This window comes from Balaenoptera acutorostrata, chromosome 3 (assembly GCF_949987535.1).
Source record: "Balaenoptera acutorostrata chromosome 3, mBalAcu1.1, whole genome shotgun sequence".
Classification (NCBI taxonomy): domain Eukaryota; kingdom Metazoa; phylum Chordata; class Mammalia; order Artiodactyla; family Balaenopteridae; genus Balaenoptera; species Balaenoptera acutorostrata.
Genome location: NC_080066.1, coordinates 46121441 through 46139407, shown reverse-complemented (window position 1 = coordinate 46139407; position 17967 = coordinate 46121441).

Here is a 17967-nt window from a genome sequence, read left to right as displayed (position 1 = left end):
TTCCAAATAACCTTTTGGCTTGTGCCATCTGCCCCCTGCCAGCTCCCTGACAGATACACAATTCACACCAACCTCATGAATCGTCTGCAAGTCACACCTACTTTTGTCCTATTCTATTAGAAATAAAACCTGCTCTTCATGAGACATAAAATGCTGGTTCATAAAAAAATCAGAGCAAGTATGAAATAGATGAAAATGTTAGCTGTTGTAGAATTATTGCATGGCTTTATCCTGGGTAAACATATAATTTCTGATAGATGTTTTAAATCTGCTATCATGCAACCTTACAAATGAAGGACATACTCTTACCCAAGGGCCACAAAGACATTGAGCCAGACACTTACCTGCTGGTAGCTCTACAGAAAAAGAGAATATCACTTAGAAGAGAGTCCCAAAGGGACCCCCAAGTTCATCACTGACATTCACTGCTAAGCTCACTATTCCTATTTCCAAACTGCCCACTGAACATTGGAGATCCCATAGGTGCCTCAGAACTCCACATACACAAGACTGAGGCCAGAACCTGGATGCCCACCCCCACCCCGCCTTCTTTCATCTCCCAAAGGCAATCAGTGATCGGGCTTCCCTAAACATCTTAAATTCTATTCAATCCAAGGATCCAGATTTCAGTGTATATGCTTGGAAAGTGGGCCACAGATGGGAATATGGAATGTACAAAAAAGATTTAAGTATTTGATAATATTTTATCTTATCTCTTCACTGCCAATTTTTTTCCATTTAAGTGTATTTTTAATTGTCTCATTTTAAAACTTGGCATTGTGTAACAAACTGTGGTAATACCAGTCCCGCCGTCATCAATTCATTAAGAAGCAAGTACATTGACCCAATTCCATCAATTAATGAGATATGAGAGAAAATTTTCTGGGGACTTTTGGAGACGTTTTCTTTGTCCTTAAGGAAAACCAGATAATGAAGTGGTCCCTTTTTCTCCCACTGGAGGTGTATTTGGCACCAATTACTCCTGGTAGCCCTCTTACAAACACCGGAGAAAACAGCCTTAGGAGGAAGCCAGCTGCATTAGTTTTCTATTGCTGTGTAACAAAATACCACAAACTTACAGTTTAAAACAACACTTGCATTATCTCTTGGTTTCTATAGTCTGGTTACAGTGTGGTTGGATTCTCTGCTCAGGGTCTTACCATAGGAAAATCAAGGTGAGTCTAAATAGCCAAATTGTTTTTGTGATGCTAATGACAATAATAACATCTAACACTAAGTACCAAGCCCTGTTCTGCACTTTTACCTATATTAACTCATTTAATCCTATGAGGTGGGTACAATCTACCCCATTTTACAGATGATAGAACTGAGACAGAGAAAAGTTAGGCCACTTGCCAAAGACAATACAACTAGCTAATAAATTGTGAGTCTAGAATACAAACCCAGTTAGTCTGGCTCCAGAAAATATACTCACAGCACCATTTCACAGTTGGCAATATTCCGTACCTCTCCATTTCCCCCATATGTGCAGGTGCATTTCCTTATTGATTAAGCTGGCTCTAGGTGAATTTTCTTTACTTGCAGCCCAAAGCATTTTAATTGATACAAGTGCTATCAAGAAAAGTATTCATTATTTGAAAGACAAATACCCTACGATTTCACTTAACCTGTGGAATCTAAAAAACAAAACAAATGAACAAGCATAACAAAACAGAAACAGACTCAGAGATACAGAGAACAAACAGGTGGTTGCTGGTGGCAGGGTTGGGGGGGCGGTGAAATGGGTGGGAGAGATTAAGAGGTACAGCTCTCCGGTTGCAAAATAAATGAATCACAGGGATGTAAATGTACCACATAGGGAATATGATCAATAATATTGTAATAACTTTTTATGGTGACAGATGGTAACTAGACTTATCATGGTTATCATTTTATAATGTATAAAAATACCAAATCACTATGTGGTACACCTGAAACTAATATGATATTGTAAGTGAAATACACTTCAACAACAAAAAAATTGTAATATACCCTCTCGTTCCCTATTATCGCTTTTTATCCCTTTTAGCTACTGTCCCTCACTGAAAGATTTTACTGTTTTCTTTTCTAGATGATCCTGAGTCTGTAATCGATCCTGTCTAGAAACTTTGCATGCCCATCCAGAGCAAATGTTTCCAACAGGGCAGAAACTCATCATAGGGAACTTGCTAGAAATGTGGGGAGGTTTTCATTGTCATAATGATGGCAGGGCCCAAGGGCTACTGGCATTCAGTGGCCAGGAAACAGGGATGCCAGATGTCTCGATGCAGGGACTGTTCTGCACAATAAAGAATTGTCCTGTGTCCTGTGTCCTGTACAATTTTCTAATGTACTTAGAGACAGTCACATAGGTGAAAAATCTGCTTATAATAACTGAGCTTGAAACCTAACTCCATTTTAGATACAAAAACAAGGAAATTTTTTTACACAGATAGTTTTCCAGGAATGAAGCTACTATGAAAAAGAAATGATTCTTTTCCTCATTTATGAACAAATGCCAAAAGTTGTACACCTTTTCGGAAAATCCTATTACCTATTGTATCACAGTATCCTGATTGCCAATAAACACACCTGAATAGGTGCACATCTAAAGAAATTGTGTTCATGGTAATCCTACAGATGTGTATAAATATATTAGCCCTGATTTTAAAAGGTCAAATATTGTTAAAGTTTCAAAATTATTCAGTTGAATATTATCTTACATCTTAAAATCAGAATTCATTGACTGAAACACTTCTACTTCATTATTAAATACAAAATATTTTCTTATAAATATTTCTTGCTGTTTCTCCTTTATATAACAGTGAAAGCCTTATTCTTTTTAGTTATCTGGGTGGGTAGGTTATATAAACTACAAGTTTCATTTCAGCAGAGTAGACAGGGCATCACTACATACTTGCCCTGGAAAGGGCAGGCAGGTCTGGCAGGGCTGGCTGTCACTGGCCTGGATTACCACCACCTCATATACAACACTGCAGGGCACAAATGGATAATTTCCCTCTCTCCCTCTGCATTACAGGAATATAAAAAGAAACTGGATGGCCAGCGAGTTCTTTAGAGGACTCACTGTACAGACATTTGGTGAAACCATTTTCTATTAGCTCTTTTTACAAATGAAGAAACAGAGGCCCTGAGAAGTCAGGGCAGGCATCACCTAGTGCATACCTGGCAGCACCTATCTCTGTTCTCCTTGCCCCCTGCAGCCTGGTCCATCCTCTTATGGTCCACCCAAGACCCCCCTGGTTTGAGATAAGTCCCACTGAGATAAACAGCATAACAATAACCTTGGCTCCACAGACCAGGGACAGATCATTGATTCTCTGCTAGTCAGAGTTCTCCAGAGAAACAGAACCGATCAATAGATGGAGAGATAAATAGATAGATAGATAATAGGGATTGGCTTGTGCAATTACAGAGGCTGAGAACTCCCACAATCTGCCTATCTGCAAGCTGAAGAACCAGGAAAGCCCATGGTATAATCCAGCTCAAGTTCAAAGGACTGAGAATCAGGGAGTTGATGGTGCAAGTTCCAGTCAGAGCCCAAAGGCAGAAGGACCAAGACTACCAATGTCTAAGGGCAGGAGAAGTTTGATGTTTCAGCTCCAGCGGAGAGCAGATTTGCCCTTCTTCCACCTTTTTGTTCTATTCAAGCCCTCAACAGACTTGAAGATGCCCAACTGGCACTGATGAGGATGATCTTCTTTACTCAGTCTACTGATTCTAATGCTTCTCTTCTGGAAAAACCCACATAGACACACCCAGAAATACTGTTCTCCCAGCTATCTGGGCATCCCTTAGCCCAGTCAAGTTGACAATAAAGTCAACCATCATACACTCACTCAGTCATTCAACAACCATCTCTCGATTCTGACTATTCCTCCCTCACCAGCCTGGAGACTAAGAATTGGCCTAAACCACAGACCCTGCCCTCTGGGGTCAATATGTACCAGCAAAAGAGAGAAATACATGAACAAAATAGATAACCAACAAGGACCTACTGTATAGCACAGGGAACTATATTTAATATTTTGTAATAACCTATAAGGGGGAAAAATCTGAAAAATAATATATATATATAAAACGGAATCACTTTGCTGTACACCTAAAACTAACCGAAATTGTAAATCAATTATACTTCCATAAAACAAACAAACAAATAAGTGACTCTCCAGGTTGAAAGCTTAACCAGCCATATGAACAAAGAACACTGAAGAGGCAGCCATTAATGCTTGTTTTGTTCACAGCAGGGACTCCACATGATCTGAGACAAAGATGGACCACTTCTCCCCTTCCAGTTTACACAGATGCATCTCGACATGGCTTTGGGGATACAATATTTTGACCTCAGTCACTTTGTCTGAGTCCATCCATGAGCCAGGGCTGCTCTGAGTGCCCGGGCTCATCTGATAAGTTAGCAACGCTCCACACCCCACTGCCCCAGCCTGGAGCTTTGGAGCTCTGCTGACTTGGACTACAACGGGTTTGACGTGTTAAAGCCCGAGACAAATTTAGGTGAAGAAGTCCTCCCTACAGGCCCATCTCAGGCCAAGATACTGAGCATCGGAAACACATTTTTTTTTTTTTTAATAAAGTCACAAGGAACTTCTAGATCCTTTTTTTTTTTTAATTTTATTCATTTATTTATTTATGGCTGTGTTGGGTCTTCGTTTCTGTGCAAGGGCTTTCTCTAGTTGTGGCAAGCGGGGGCCACTCTTCATTGCGGTGCGTGGGCCTCTCACTTTCGCGGCCTCTCTTGTTGTGGAGCACAAGCTCCAGACGCACAGGCTCAGTAGTTGTGGCTCACAGGCCTAGTTGCTCCGCGGCATGTGGGATCTTCCCAGACCAGGGCTCAAACCCGTGTCCCCTGCACTGGCAGGCAGATTCTCAACCACTGCGCCACCAGGGAAGCCCGGAAACACATTTTTTAATCTGAGGCTTTGTGAAGTGAAAAAACTAAAGTGGCATAAATCCCAGGAAGAGCAACTTAAAAAATAAAACTAAAAAAAAAAAAAAACTCTGGAGAAATTATGATGATGGTGTTCCAGCAGGATCTTTCCATTCACAGAAAAAGACTCATGATCCAAACTGAATTGATGGATAGAATTGTGGATGAAAGAGTTAAAAAGAAGAACTTCACCAGCAGCTTCTCAGAAGGAGGAAAATCAGATTTGGGGAAGCAAGTTCTCAAATGGTGTTTATTTCCTTGACAATGAGCAGGTAAAGCCTTGGGGAAGTGTAGCTTTCCGAACCCCAGCGGAGAAATCAGAGGTCAATCTGGAATTATTTACACTTACACTTATCGGGGCCGGCCTAGCATGGATGATTTCAACCTAAAGGCAGCCCAAGCATCCATCAGTCTCCACCTCCACTAACCTCCTCCTGGCACATTTCTCACCAGACCCATTTACACGCCACAAAGTGACCCAACTTCATTTGCATCTTTGGTCCAGAAAACACTCTCTGCCCAAAACCCTTATGTAAATTTTATCCCAAACATCTCACTTTCTGTTTAAAAAAAAAAAAAGTTATTGTAGCTAAGACAACTTGTAACTGAAACCGCTATTTCTAATTTTTGCTAGAGAGTTATTGACTAATTTGTGAGTCCAAAAGCTGGTTTTAGCCAGTTCCGGCCTAAGTGGGATGCGCCGCCCCCCCCACCCCACCTCGCTGTGCTCCAGGCACAGGACTGTTCCATCACAAATCCCCTGGCTCTCGAAAGCCAAGTCTTCCCTATAAATTCTGAAAGAAAAGACTGGCCTGGGTGTCTACATCACCCTAACCCGTGTTCCCAGACAACCCACAGGCATCTTGCTCTGCGTATGTCTCCCAGAAGGCCCAGCACTGCAGACCTGCCAACAGCTGAAAGTTATAAATAGGACAGTTAGGGAGCGTGGGGGATGGAGGATCAAGATCTAATACGTATTCAGATGCAAGGGGCCAAGAAAGCTCTTTGGAGGGACAAAGAAGGAAACTATCGCGTGTGCTCCTAAAACCAAACAGAATGGTTCACGCAAACTTCATCCATCTAATCTGTTGGTCACAGGGAATTGACTCTCAAAGAGAGGAATTTCTCTAACGCAGTGACGTTACTTGGGGAATGTCACTTTCTCAAGTCAGATCCTATTCGGGCTAGTGGCTGGTGGGGGGGAGGGTACCAGTAGGCCCCTCCAGAACAGGAATTCTACAGGAAACCTGAAACTAAACTTGAAGCAGGACCTCATGGCAGTGTGCCCATGGCAGGGCCAGGGATTGGCATTGGGGTGACTGGTTAACATCCGTTATGATGCTAATTTCCCCACCTAGATCCCAGCTCAATCTCTGTCCTGCTTGCTACCCAATGCCCAGTGCCAACTACAATGCCTGGTGCATCATTGGCACTCACCATTTCATGCCCTCCCTGCCCCACCGTGTGTGCTCGCCACTCAGAACTCTCACTGTGTTGAGATTCCATGTCCCCTTCTGTCTCCTCGTAAGCATTCATTTTAGCTTCATAGCCCAGCTCCCTGCAGGCCACCTGGCTTACTCGTGGAATGACTGAATTGCTCTCTAAGGAAGACACACACAATTTAAATAAGATCCCACTTATGATGCTCTACTATTGTTAGGGGAACCACTGACCGAAACTGCTTGCCCTGGCCAGGCAAGATAGTAACCACTTGCATGAGTTATCTTACAACAGGAGTTCCCGGTAAGGAACGCAGAACTAACAAGCTACCATCAACCGGGAGAATTAGGGAAAGGTCAAAAGGAGAAAGGAAACGCCCGTCCGTATGTCCTACCAACCTCCCAGAATCCTTCTCGTTGGAATCCATCTTGGCTGAGCGATGCACGTGCCACCAGGAAGGACCCTGAGTCAGAATGATTGGCCAGAGACAACCCGGAAACTAACCCTATCACCATAAAACCTGTGCCGTGTGCCAGAGCAGTTCTCCTGGGTTCTCTTACCCTGCTGCTCTCTGCCCAGGCTCCCCTTCCCAATAAAGTCTCTTTCTTTGTCAGCAGGTGTGTCTCCTGGGACAATTCATTTCCAAGTGTTAGACAAGAGCCCATTCTTGGGCCCTAGAAGGGGTCCCCCTTCCTGCAACACTATTATATACATTAAAAATTAAGGACTTCTCTGTTTATCCATGATGTCATATATTCCTTCCTCACCAGTATCTTCTGCTTGGGAAATATGAGTCAGCTGTTCCTTTATAAAACAACCCGGGAGAGCTAAACTGCAGGAGGGATGAGAAACTGTATAAAGGAGAAGCAACACTCTCATATCCTTCTCGAATCGCCTCCTTAGACGTTTTCTGACATATCAGCGTTGGGGAGTTTTGCGCGCCTGCAAGTTTCTCCACTCTGGGACTACCCACCACTTCCTCTTACAAGGAGGTGAATCTTGGGCTCTTAGGACTCACCCTGAAGGCACAGGAAGCAGATTCTGCCTCTGTCCTCCGACAATAGTGAGGCTCATTCTCAGAGCCCGGCTGTGAGCGGTCCCTAGTTCCGAGTTTGTCCGCAGTCCAGGGAGCCAGTGCCCTGGGGTGTCAGTTACCCTTGCTCCACATGGCTGACCCCATGCCATTGGAGGAAGGTGAAACATCAGACACAACTAAAGTAAACACCTGCCTGCCCACTTCACCCCCCAGGCCTGAAAAGCCTAGAGGGTGTGACTGAAGAAAGGGGATGGGTCTGAATGCATCTGCCCGCAAAACACAGGGCAGGAGGGCTAATTAATTTCCCCTGAGTTTTTCAAATTATATTTTACAGTAAGAAATTCATTTTTAATCACCATCCAGTATATACACACACTTATTCTGATAGTTTTATGCATCAGCTTGGCCAGGCTACAGTCCCCAGGGATTCAAACACAAGCTAGGTGTCCTTGTGAGGGGTTCCTGGAGATGGGATTAAACTCTCACCAGTTTACTTTTTTTCATTTTATTTTTTAATTGAAGTATAGTTGATTTACAATGTTGTGTTAGTTTCAGGTGTACAGCAAAGTGATTCAGTTTTATATATATAATATATATTTATATATATATATATAAATATATATTATATATTTATATATAAATATATTATATATTTATATATAAATATATATTATATATTTATATACAATATATATTTTTATATATGTATGTATGTATATATTCTTTTTCAGATTCTTTTCCCTTATAAGTTATTACAAAATATTGAGTATAGTTCCCTGTGCTATACAGCAGGTCCTTGTTGGTTATCTATTTTATATATAGTCATGTGTATATGTTAATCCCAAACTCCTAATACATCCCTCCTCCCCTTTCCCCTTTGGTAACCGTAAGGGTTTTTTTCTATGTGGGCTTATTTCTGTTTTGTATATAAGTTCATTTGCATCATTCTTTTTAGATTCCACATATAAGTGATATCATATGATATCTGTCTTTAAATAAGGAAGATTATTATAGATAATCTGAGTGGTCTGGTTCCATCAACTGAAAGGCCTTAAGGGCAAAGCTGAGGCTTCCCTAAAGTAGAAGAAATCCCACCTGTGTACAGAAACTTCAGCTTGTGACTGAGAGGTCCAGCCTGCTCCTCCTGCTGGCCTGTCCTATGGATTTAAGAACTGCCAAGGGGACTTCCCTGGTGGCGCAGTGGTTAAGAATCTGCCTGCCAGTGTAGGGGATACGGGTTCGATCCCTGGTCTGGGAAGATCCCACATGCCGTGGAGCAACTAAGCCCGTGCACCACAAATACTGAGCCTGCGCTCTAGAGCCCGCGAGCCACAACTACTGAAGCCCGGGGGCCTAGAGCCCGTGTTCTGCAACAAGAGAAGCCACCGCAGAGAGAAGCCCGCGCACAACAATGAAGAGTAGCCCCTGCTCACCTCAACTAGAGGAAGCCCGTGTGCAGCAACAAAGACCCAACGCAGCCAAAATTAAATAAATAAATTTATAAAAAAAAAGAACTGCCTAGGCAGACCACACAATTACCTAAACCAATTCCTCAAAATCAATCTCTCTATATATATATAGATATAAATATATAGATATATATACAGATATGTATTTATATACAGACACAGATATGAATGCATATACACAGATAGATAGATATACATACCTTCTACTGGTTTTGTTTCTCTCGTGGACCCCTGATTGCTACCCATATGTACACACCTACAACTAACAATAGATGCCCAACACACTACTTATCCTTCCTGTTTATAATGAACTTCGATTCTATATATTTGATGTTCGTCCAGACCTCAAAATCAATTTTATATCCTATTAAAGGCTCATAAGTTGCCCTTTGGAAAACTATACAACAACAGTAAAACTTCACACACTCCACTGGGAGGTCTGGGTATTAGAAAAGACACCTTCCTAAAAGGAATTCTTGAGGGAAAATGTACCCAGACTATACCTATGGTCCCACCCACAAAGCATGTGCAAGACTCTGCAGGGCAGCCTCTGGAAAAATGGAGATGCCTATCCCCAGGGGAGGGGAGGGAGGCCAGAGTCAGTAACCCCGGGGTCACCCAAGAGACAGAGAGAAAGGTAGATGCACTGAAGAGCTCCCCAGGCCGTTCCTTCCCAGGAGCAGAGAACAGGCCAAGAGAATCCTTGGCAGAAACCCAGTTGGAGACAGCATCCTGCAGCCACAGTACAAGGTTTTGGCAGTGGGAACAGTGCGGTTCTCGGTGGCAGGCTTCCCATAGAGACAAGCATTCAAAGGACCTCACTGGCTGGGTTGCTAGGCCCAATGCAGATAAGTTTAGTTGCTCCCACGCACCCAGATGGAGGATGCCCAAGAACATTAATGGGAAAAGAAATCTGAGGGTTTTAGTTTATCGTGGGCTCAATCTGAACCAATTGTGTTAAAAAAAAAAACAACTCACAAAGTATCAGCAACAAGTTGCAGATAACATGGAACACTCTACCTAGTTTACACAGAAAGGGAATTAGGTCCCTATGAAACTGATGGCAGGGCTGAAGGAGCAGACCCAGAGCTGAGCTTCCAGAAAAGACTCCAGAAAACCAGCTGCTGCCTTGGTCATGACCAGGTAATGAAGATACCACCTTCTCGGCTGTCAGTGCCAGGGTCACCTCCCACCCTGCTCGGGCCCCCGGGACCTCTAGTGCAGCTGTCACAGCCCACACTTCACATGGTCACCTTCTCCTTCCAAATCTCAGGGGCTGCAGTGTTTGGGGGCAGCCAGAGCCAAGCTGCAAGGACTGTGGGTGATGGAGCTCACACCTGGGCAGCCTCGGGGATGGACCACAGCTGCTCCCACCCCACTTCCTGCTTGGGAATCTAGGAACACACAGCAAAGCAAGCCTACAAACAAAATCCCAGAAACTCTAGCACCCCTGAACGTTTGGACCTCATAGCTGACCTGCTGCTAAAATCTTGGAAGAAATGATATCAGATATAAGACCTACACAGTGTATTTTGGGGCACAGTCAGTGGTGGGCAAAGGGTTTTGTTCTGCTTGAGAAGCAAGTATGTGGATTAAAAGGAAGTAAGGAGATCCTTCTTGGGGGTCAGAAAATAATGCAACTATCTTGGACAGAGGGGTGCTGTTTTCAGAGACGACCAGAATACTTTTTATTTTCACCCCCCAAATACCCACTCCAGCCCACCTGCAAGTCATCAACACAGATGATTTTAATGGCCCAGGCTCTGGAGGCAGATGGCCCAAACTTGAATTCTGGACTCACCACTTATAGCTGTGTGACTTTGGACAAATTCTTAACCTCTCTGTGCCTCTGTTTCCTTTTCTGGAGAAAAAAAGAGAAACGAATAGAAAAGAAGAAATCATTGTATTTCTCTCCCTAAGTGAGTTAATATATATAAAGCTCTTAACAGAGTGACCAGCCTGTAGTAACAATCAGTAATTATTAGCTGTTGCTATATACCCCCTCCAGATATATTATACCCACTCACAGTCACGAAAGGGCAGGATCTAGAATAGGACTCGTCCGAGAAGGTGGCAACAACAATTTTAGCACTGTCATGCAAAGGACACGCACACTAGCGCCATGTCCTGCAGATAGAAAATTGAGGTCCTTTGGGGAAAACTCAGGAGCAAATGGTAGTGTCCGTGGGATCCCACACACTCTTGTCCCCAGCTTAGGTCAGGCATGGAGGGACTGCGTGCCAAAGCTCCAGGAGAGAGAAACCGGTCCCCGCTAAGCTCCATCTATTTATAGGGCTATGGGGCAGCTATAGACATGCAACTCTGTAACACGAGCAGCTCCTTCACCAGGAGAAAGAGGGCAGCACCCAAAATTCAGAGGCTAACACCAGCGGTTCTGCCACTGACCTAACTCAGACCCGCTAAGACAGCCCGATGCAACACTGCCAAAAGGGAGGAGGAAAGGAGCCTCCAGGCACACAGATTTGTCCCCCCTCAGTGCACTCCCGGGCTCTTGGACGCTTTTTTTTTTTTTTTTTAACATCTTTATTGGAGAATAATTGCTTTACAATGTTGTGTTAGTTTCTGCTGTATAACAAAGTGAATCAGCTATACGTACACATATATCCCCATATCTCCTCCCTCTTGCGTCTCCCTCCCACCCTCCCTATCCCACCCCTCTAGTTGGACACAAAGCACCAAGCTGATCTCCCTGTTCTATGCAGCTGCTTCCCACTAGCTATCTATTTTACATTTGGTGGTGTATATATGTCCATGACACTCTCTCACCCTGTCACATCTCACCCCTCCCCTTCCCCATATCCTCAAGTCCATTCTTTAGTAGGTCTGTGTCTTTATTCCCATCTTGCCACTAGGTTCTTCATGACCTTTTTTTTTTTTCTTAGACTCCATATATATGTGTCAGCATACTGTATTTGTTTTTCTCTTTCTGACTTACTTCACTCTGCATGACAGACTCTAACTCCATCCACCTCATTACAAATACCTCCATTTCATTTCTTTTTATGGCTGAGTAATACTCCATTGTATGTATGTGCCACATCTTCTTTATCCATTCATCCAATGATGGACACTTTGGTTGCTTCCATGTCCTGGCTATTGTAAATAGAGCTGCAATGAACATTGTGGTACATGACTTTTTTTGAATTATGGTTTTCTCAGGGTATATGCTCAGTAGCAGGATTGCTGGGTCGTATGGTAGTTCTATTTTTAGTTTTTTAAGGAACCCCCATACTGTTCTTGGAGGCTTGTTAACTGCAAGTTCCTCCACAGGCTTTGGCTGACACCAGGATGAGTGGTTTTCTTAGCATTGCTGGGGCAAGGTGTCCACAGGTTCCCTTCAGGTACATCAGATAGAAAATGGACATACCCACCACCATGAGCAGTTGGCACTGAGTCCCTGCCTGGGACAGTCATGGAAAGCCATTTCAGGTGGTGCATGTCTATGCTTGAATAAAGGAGAGTCATTCACATATCCTGCTGGCCCAGGACAGATATGCTCACAGCTTTCCAACTGAGATCTCTCTCCACCACCCTTTGGGGATGAGCCAGATGGTCCCTCCTTTCTCCCAAGAGATGACTTCAAGAGGGATACAGATGCCACCATTGGTCATCATAAGTGATTTTAAAGCAGAGGCGAGGGCTGTAGAACTACCCAAGGCAAAATCAGGGTCCAAGTTCATGTCTGTTCAGGTGTCCTCCATCTGAGCAGTATGAACCATCAGATGACATCACGTAAATTTCCATGCACCTGCTGAGATCAAAGGAGGTACAAAGAGGAGAGTAAGGTTCCTCTTTAAATGTGTCCTGCTCGAAAGAAAGGAGAAGAGTATACGGTCACTCCCCGTGTTCTCCCTGTGCCCCAGCCCTGCCTCGCCTGTGTCCAGGGGCCCAGCCAGGCAGCAGGGCAAGGCTGTGCAAAATGTATCAATAATTGGCTGAAGCCAGTCAGACCAGCAGGCCCTGTGGAATCAGCATCCCAGCCCCATGCCTGCAGCGGATTCAAGCACAGATCCAGGGCTGGAGTAGAGATGATAGCCTCGCTTGCTGATGGGTTGCTTCCTTTTAGGTATGGTTGCTTCATATGGACGTGTACATGGGTAACAAAGATCAAGTTCATGATCAGCTCCTTGGATTCAATTCCATAGGAAAGTACCTCCTGTGAATATGATCTTAGTGTTCCAGTACTGGGTGTCTGGGGGCCTGAGCATGTAGATTATTTCAGTAAATTTAGGGTCAGTGTATCTTATGGCCAGGGTCCTGACCCGAAATCAGCGCACTGGGCAGAATTTCCTCTGCCACGGGTCATCAGCTACTTAGCACCATTACAGTTGAGTGGGTGGGACATTCCAGGGGATTTTCCCATCTCTGGGCTGGCTGTTTCACCCATGCTCTCCTGTCAGTGTTATGAGAAGACCCTCCGCAGAGCACCAGTTTGGGTCAAGCAGTAGGTGAGGCTGTGTTTCAGGCTGATGTGTAGACAGCCACCTCTTCAGGATGGCTGAAGTCTCTACGCCAAGCTTGGGTGCCATTTCCATCTCACGGTGGAATGTTCTGAAATTTGTGCCACCTTATGGCAATTGAGTTCCACCAAGAGTCCCAGGAGAAATCAGGATGGTTAAAGGCATGCTCATTGCAGGAGGAGCCTACAGCAGGTGTAAAGGAAGCAAACACACCTCAAGTGTGCCCAAGGTCACCGACCAAGTGCAGTAGCAGCCACTCCAAAGCAAGCAGGTCGTTCACGAGAGGTGGATTTGCTGCAGCAGAAATCACTAAGGAGGGGCTGCTAATAGGGGAGAGGAAAGTGGGCTCTTCTGAGTCTGGGAAAAATTTGCAAGATGGTGTACACTTTGTGGCTGAAAGCTGGGGGACTAAAAGAAAGGGACCAGGTTGTAGTCTGAGAATAAAGTCATAGATTTAACTATTTGCATAGCCATAGATTTAAATATTTAAATAGCCATAGATTTAAATATTTAAAATATTTAAATATTTTAAAGATTTAAATATTATTTTAAAAAATACTAAATAAACATTCAACTTGAGAATTTTTAAGCCCAAGGATAGTAAATGAGAAAGCATGGTAAAGATAAAGCAGAACACAAAGAAATTAACCACTAGTAGAAACGATCAGTAATTCCAAGACCAGGTTCTACAAACTTGCATTTGGGTAGAAAAACCTCTGAAAATCCTAATACCAAAAAAAGAGAGAGAGATCACAGAAAATATATAGGAATGAAAAACAAGACATAAGAACAGATATACAGGGGTTTTTTTGACTATAAGAGAATAAGGTGGTACAACTTCATGCTAGTATATTTCAAAGTCTCAATGAAATGGATCATTTTCTGGGAAAACACAAATTACTAAATTTGTCTCAAAGAGAAGTGAAAAAAATGTTGCAATGACCAGCAAGCATGGAAGGAAGCAAACAAGTTTCAAAAAACTCCCTCCCCAAAAAAGGCTTTAGGGTCAGACTGTTGTCACAGCATGTTCTTTCAAATGTTCATGGAACAGATAATTCTCACATTATGTAAACTGTTCCAAAGTACAGAAAAGGAAGGACTACTCTCTAATTTATTTTACAAATCTAGCATAGCATTAAGAATAAACCCTAAAAAAGGACACAGCAGAAAAGTGAATAAATTCATTTCAATAATAAATAAAGATACAAAGCTTCTAATGAAATCCTAATTAGATATTAGCACACTGAATTCAACAGCACAACAAAAGACAATGACAGTTTCTGGGGAGACACGCAGATTCCACACACTCCTGCCATGTGCCCCAATAAGGATGCCCATGCTTCCTGGGGGCCAAATGACACCTGCACGGGGGCGGCGGGGGGGGTGGTGCCTTACCCAGAAAGGCAGCCCACTGAGCGAGGACCACCCACCCCACCCCCCGGCAAGAGGACAGAGCTGAGTTTGCGGGTGACTTGACAGGGGATACAAAGAACCTCATCTCCTGCATCTGGGAACAGTGCCGGGTGAGGGGAGGTCCACAGTTTCCCCCAAATAACTCCTCTATGAGCTCCACAAGATCACCAACATTCTCGTGCCTGCCACAGAGGGAGCGCCAACAACCAGTTAGAATGGGAGGCCAGGGCAGTCCAGGTAAATAAAGGAAAGTCACTTTTCTCTCCCTGTTCCCCATCCCAGGGCACTTGAAAGGGAGGGGAGGAGAAACACAAGAACCAGAGGTCCCGGCTTGAGCCTGTGCAGAGGGAGGCAAGGAGACAAGATTTATACCGAATCTGAGATCCAAGAGTTAAACTGGGCTGCATTTAATCACTCAGAGGAACCTGAGTGCCCCAGAACCAGCAGTGGAGGCAATCCAGAGAGAGTCTGGCTGAAAGAAGTGCCCAACAAACCGGTTATATTTGTCTTCTTTTCACCGTCTGTGTTTTCCTAATTTTCTACAGCAAGCATATATCACTTTTATAAACAGAAAAAAATTTTAAGATTGAAAATGACACTGTGGATTGTGTGGAAAAGAGAAGGTTGCCATTTAGGGAAAGTTTCGAGGAGACTGTGATATTGGACCTTGAGAAGATTTAGAGGATGCTTATCATCACATATCTAAAGAGGTAGCCTTTGTAACAGTCAACTTCATAAAAATATAAACTATAAATAATAATAATAATACCTGACGAAAAGATAGGCTTACTCTGTGATCTTGCAGGTGCCAGAGCAAAGGTCATTGATTTCCAACCTCAGAGAGACAGATCTCAGTTCTAAGTGAGGAAAACCCTTCTATCCACTAGGGCAGCCCAGCAAGGACCAGGCTCCAAGTTAGAGAGTTACAACTTGATTTCCCCATCAGGCAGGGGGTAGGGTAATGTGCAGGCTCCTGGACAGGCAGAGACACCCTGCACCAGCCCGTGGCAACCTGCCCAGCCTCAGCACCCCCATCGTTCCTCCAGCTGCCACCCACGTTCCCAGTCCTCCATCAAGTCCACGCCCTGGCTTGCGCCCAGGGCCCCCTCACCTTGCTCCCTGCATCACCCCTCAAGAATCCCTTCAGTTTTCCTGAATGTCTCCTTCCCCATCCAAGTCACATTTTGCTGTTCCCTCCCTGTCCTCTCCTAGTGACCTGGGCACAACTCCCTAGTGACTCCCTCACCGCCCATATGACATTTTCTCGCCATTGGCTGCCACTTAGGCTGTGAGTCCCGTGGGAGTAGAACCTCTGATCTCTCAACTCTGCATCCCTAGGACCATGCCTGGCACACAGCAAGTGCTCAGCAAGCGCTGGCTGGCTGGCTGAATAAGGCAACCTCATCATCCATTGTAGATGCATTTGTTTTTTAATCCACGGAGGGAACAGTATCCTGAAGCCAAAGTGACTGTGTTTGGCGGCGCTGAAAACCCTGCTCACTCGCTATCCCTCCTGTAACTCTCTAAAGCAAACTCCATGCCCCATAAATCAATCAAGGTGGACATGATTATTGTGCACTTTGGTTAATTGCAAACCCCATCATTTCCCATTAAAAAAATGGCACTTTACATAACGTTGAAACGAGCCACTGGTTTTGAAAGTGCATGTAATGCGGTTTCCTGATGGGCAAAGGAACTTCAGGGAAATATTTATTGTGCTCACCGATGACATTCTAGCTATTGTCCATGTTCCTTTTTATGACATCATAAAGATTACTTTTTACTGTCAGGCTGGCTGACATCTTCATCAAATTCCCTAATGTGCACATTCACCACAGATCATTTGTGCCAATGAGTAACATTCAACAAAGGTTTATTGAGTGCCTGCTATGAGCTGGGCCCTGAGTAATGGGATTTGTCTCCAAAGCTTTCAAATCTGCTAAAAATATTCTCCATTTCACAAGCAGTCAGGACAAAAAATAGTTTGCTCTAGTCTCCTCTCTGGGGCCCACTGGGTGAAAATACACCTAGAGCTGCCCAGAGAAACAAAACCTCCCTTCAAGGACCGTCCAGATCTCCTGAAAGGTTGTGTCCAGCTGGCTCTGCAGAGCCTGCCCGTTAAATTCTGCGCACAAGCTCTGTCTCTAAGCAGCTGAGCTTTGGGGCACGCTGCAATCCCTCAACCCTGGGAACTTGCCTGGTCACCTCCCAGAGACAGACTGCCACCAATCCTCATCTGTCCCTAGGTCCAAATTCAAAGGCACCTTCAAAGCAGGGGAAACAACACAGTTCATGAGCCCCTCAGAGGTTCAGTTTCTTCATCTGCTAATGGGGTAGTACCGACTTACCTCCAAGGAATGTTATCAAAGTCAAAGATAACTACCTAGCTTAGTGCAAGGCATCAAGTAGATGCCCAAAAAAGGCTCTTCTCTCTGCCTTTCTTCTGGCCATGCAATAGCCAGATAAGACCTCACTCTCCCTGAGTGTCAGGCTACCACACCGAAGTGGCAGAGAGATGGAGAAAAGAAGACAGGGGAGAAGTGTGTCAGAAGGAGAATCAACTGGCCTCAGTGACAAGCCAAGCATGGGAAGGGGGGGAAAGAGAAGGGTTGATGCTGGTGCCAAGGCTTTAGCCGGGTGACCATGTGGATGGTGACGCCAGGGACCCCAGCCAGGGGAGGGCCACCCTTGCTTTGAGAGCTCTCTGCTCTGGCTTTGGCTATAACCTCTGTCCCATCTCACGTCCTTCTTCATTCACCAAAGTCTGTCCCCCTTACAGTCGCAGTGTTTCCTCCTCCAGGAAGCCCTCCTTACCATCAAAGGGGGAAGGAACCCTCTCTCCTTTAGTGTCGTGTTGGTTCTCAGGGTTCCATCAGCATGGATTCTGATCCCTCTCCATTGGGTAGGGGTGGTATGTCTGGGTGTCTGGGACAAGCAGGCGGAAGACAGATGGGGCCGAACACACCATGAATGAACAAACCGTACCCATCAGCCCCCTGGCAGGAAACAGAATCTACCTCAGGTGGTTCAAATGGAGAGGCTCTACTTAAGGCAGAGTTTCAGAGGGGTGGCAGGGGTGAAAGAACCAACAAAGGAGGCTGAAGCACTCAGAGGCCAATGCCAGGGAAGCAGTTGCCCAACCCTGGGGGGAGAGGGGCGACAGTGTTGTTAGCAGAAAGGAGC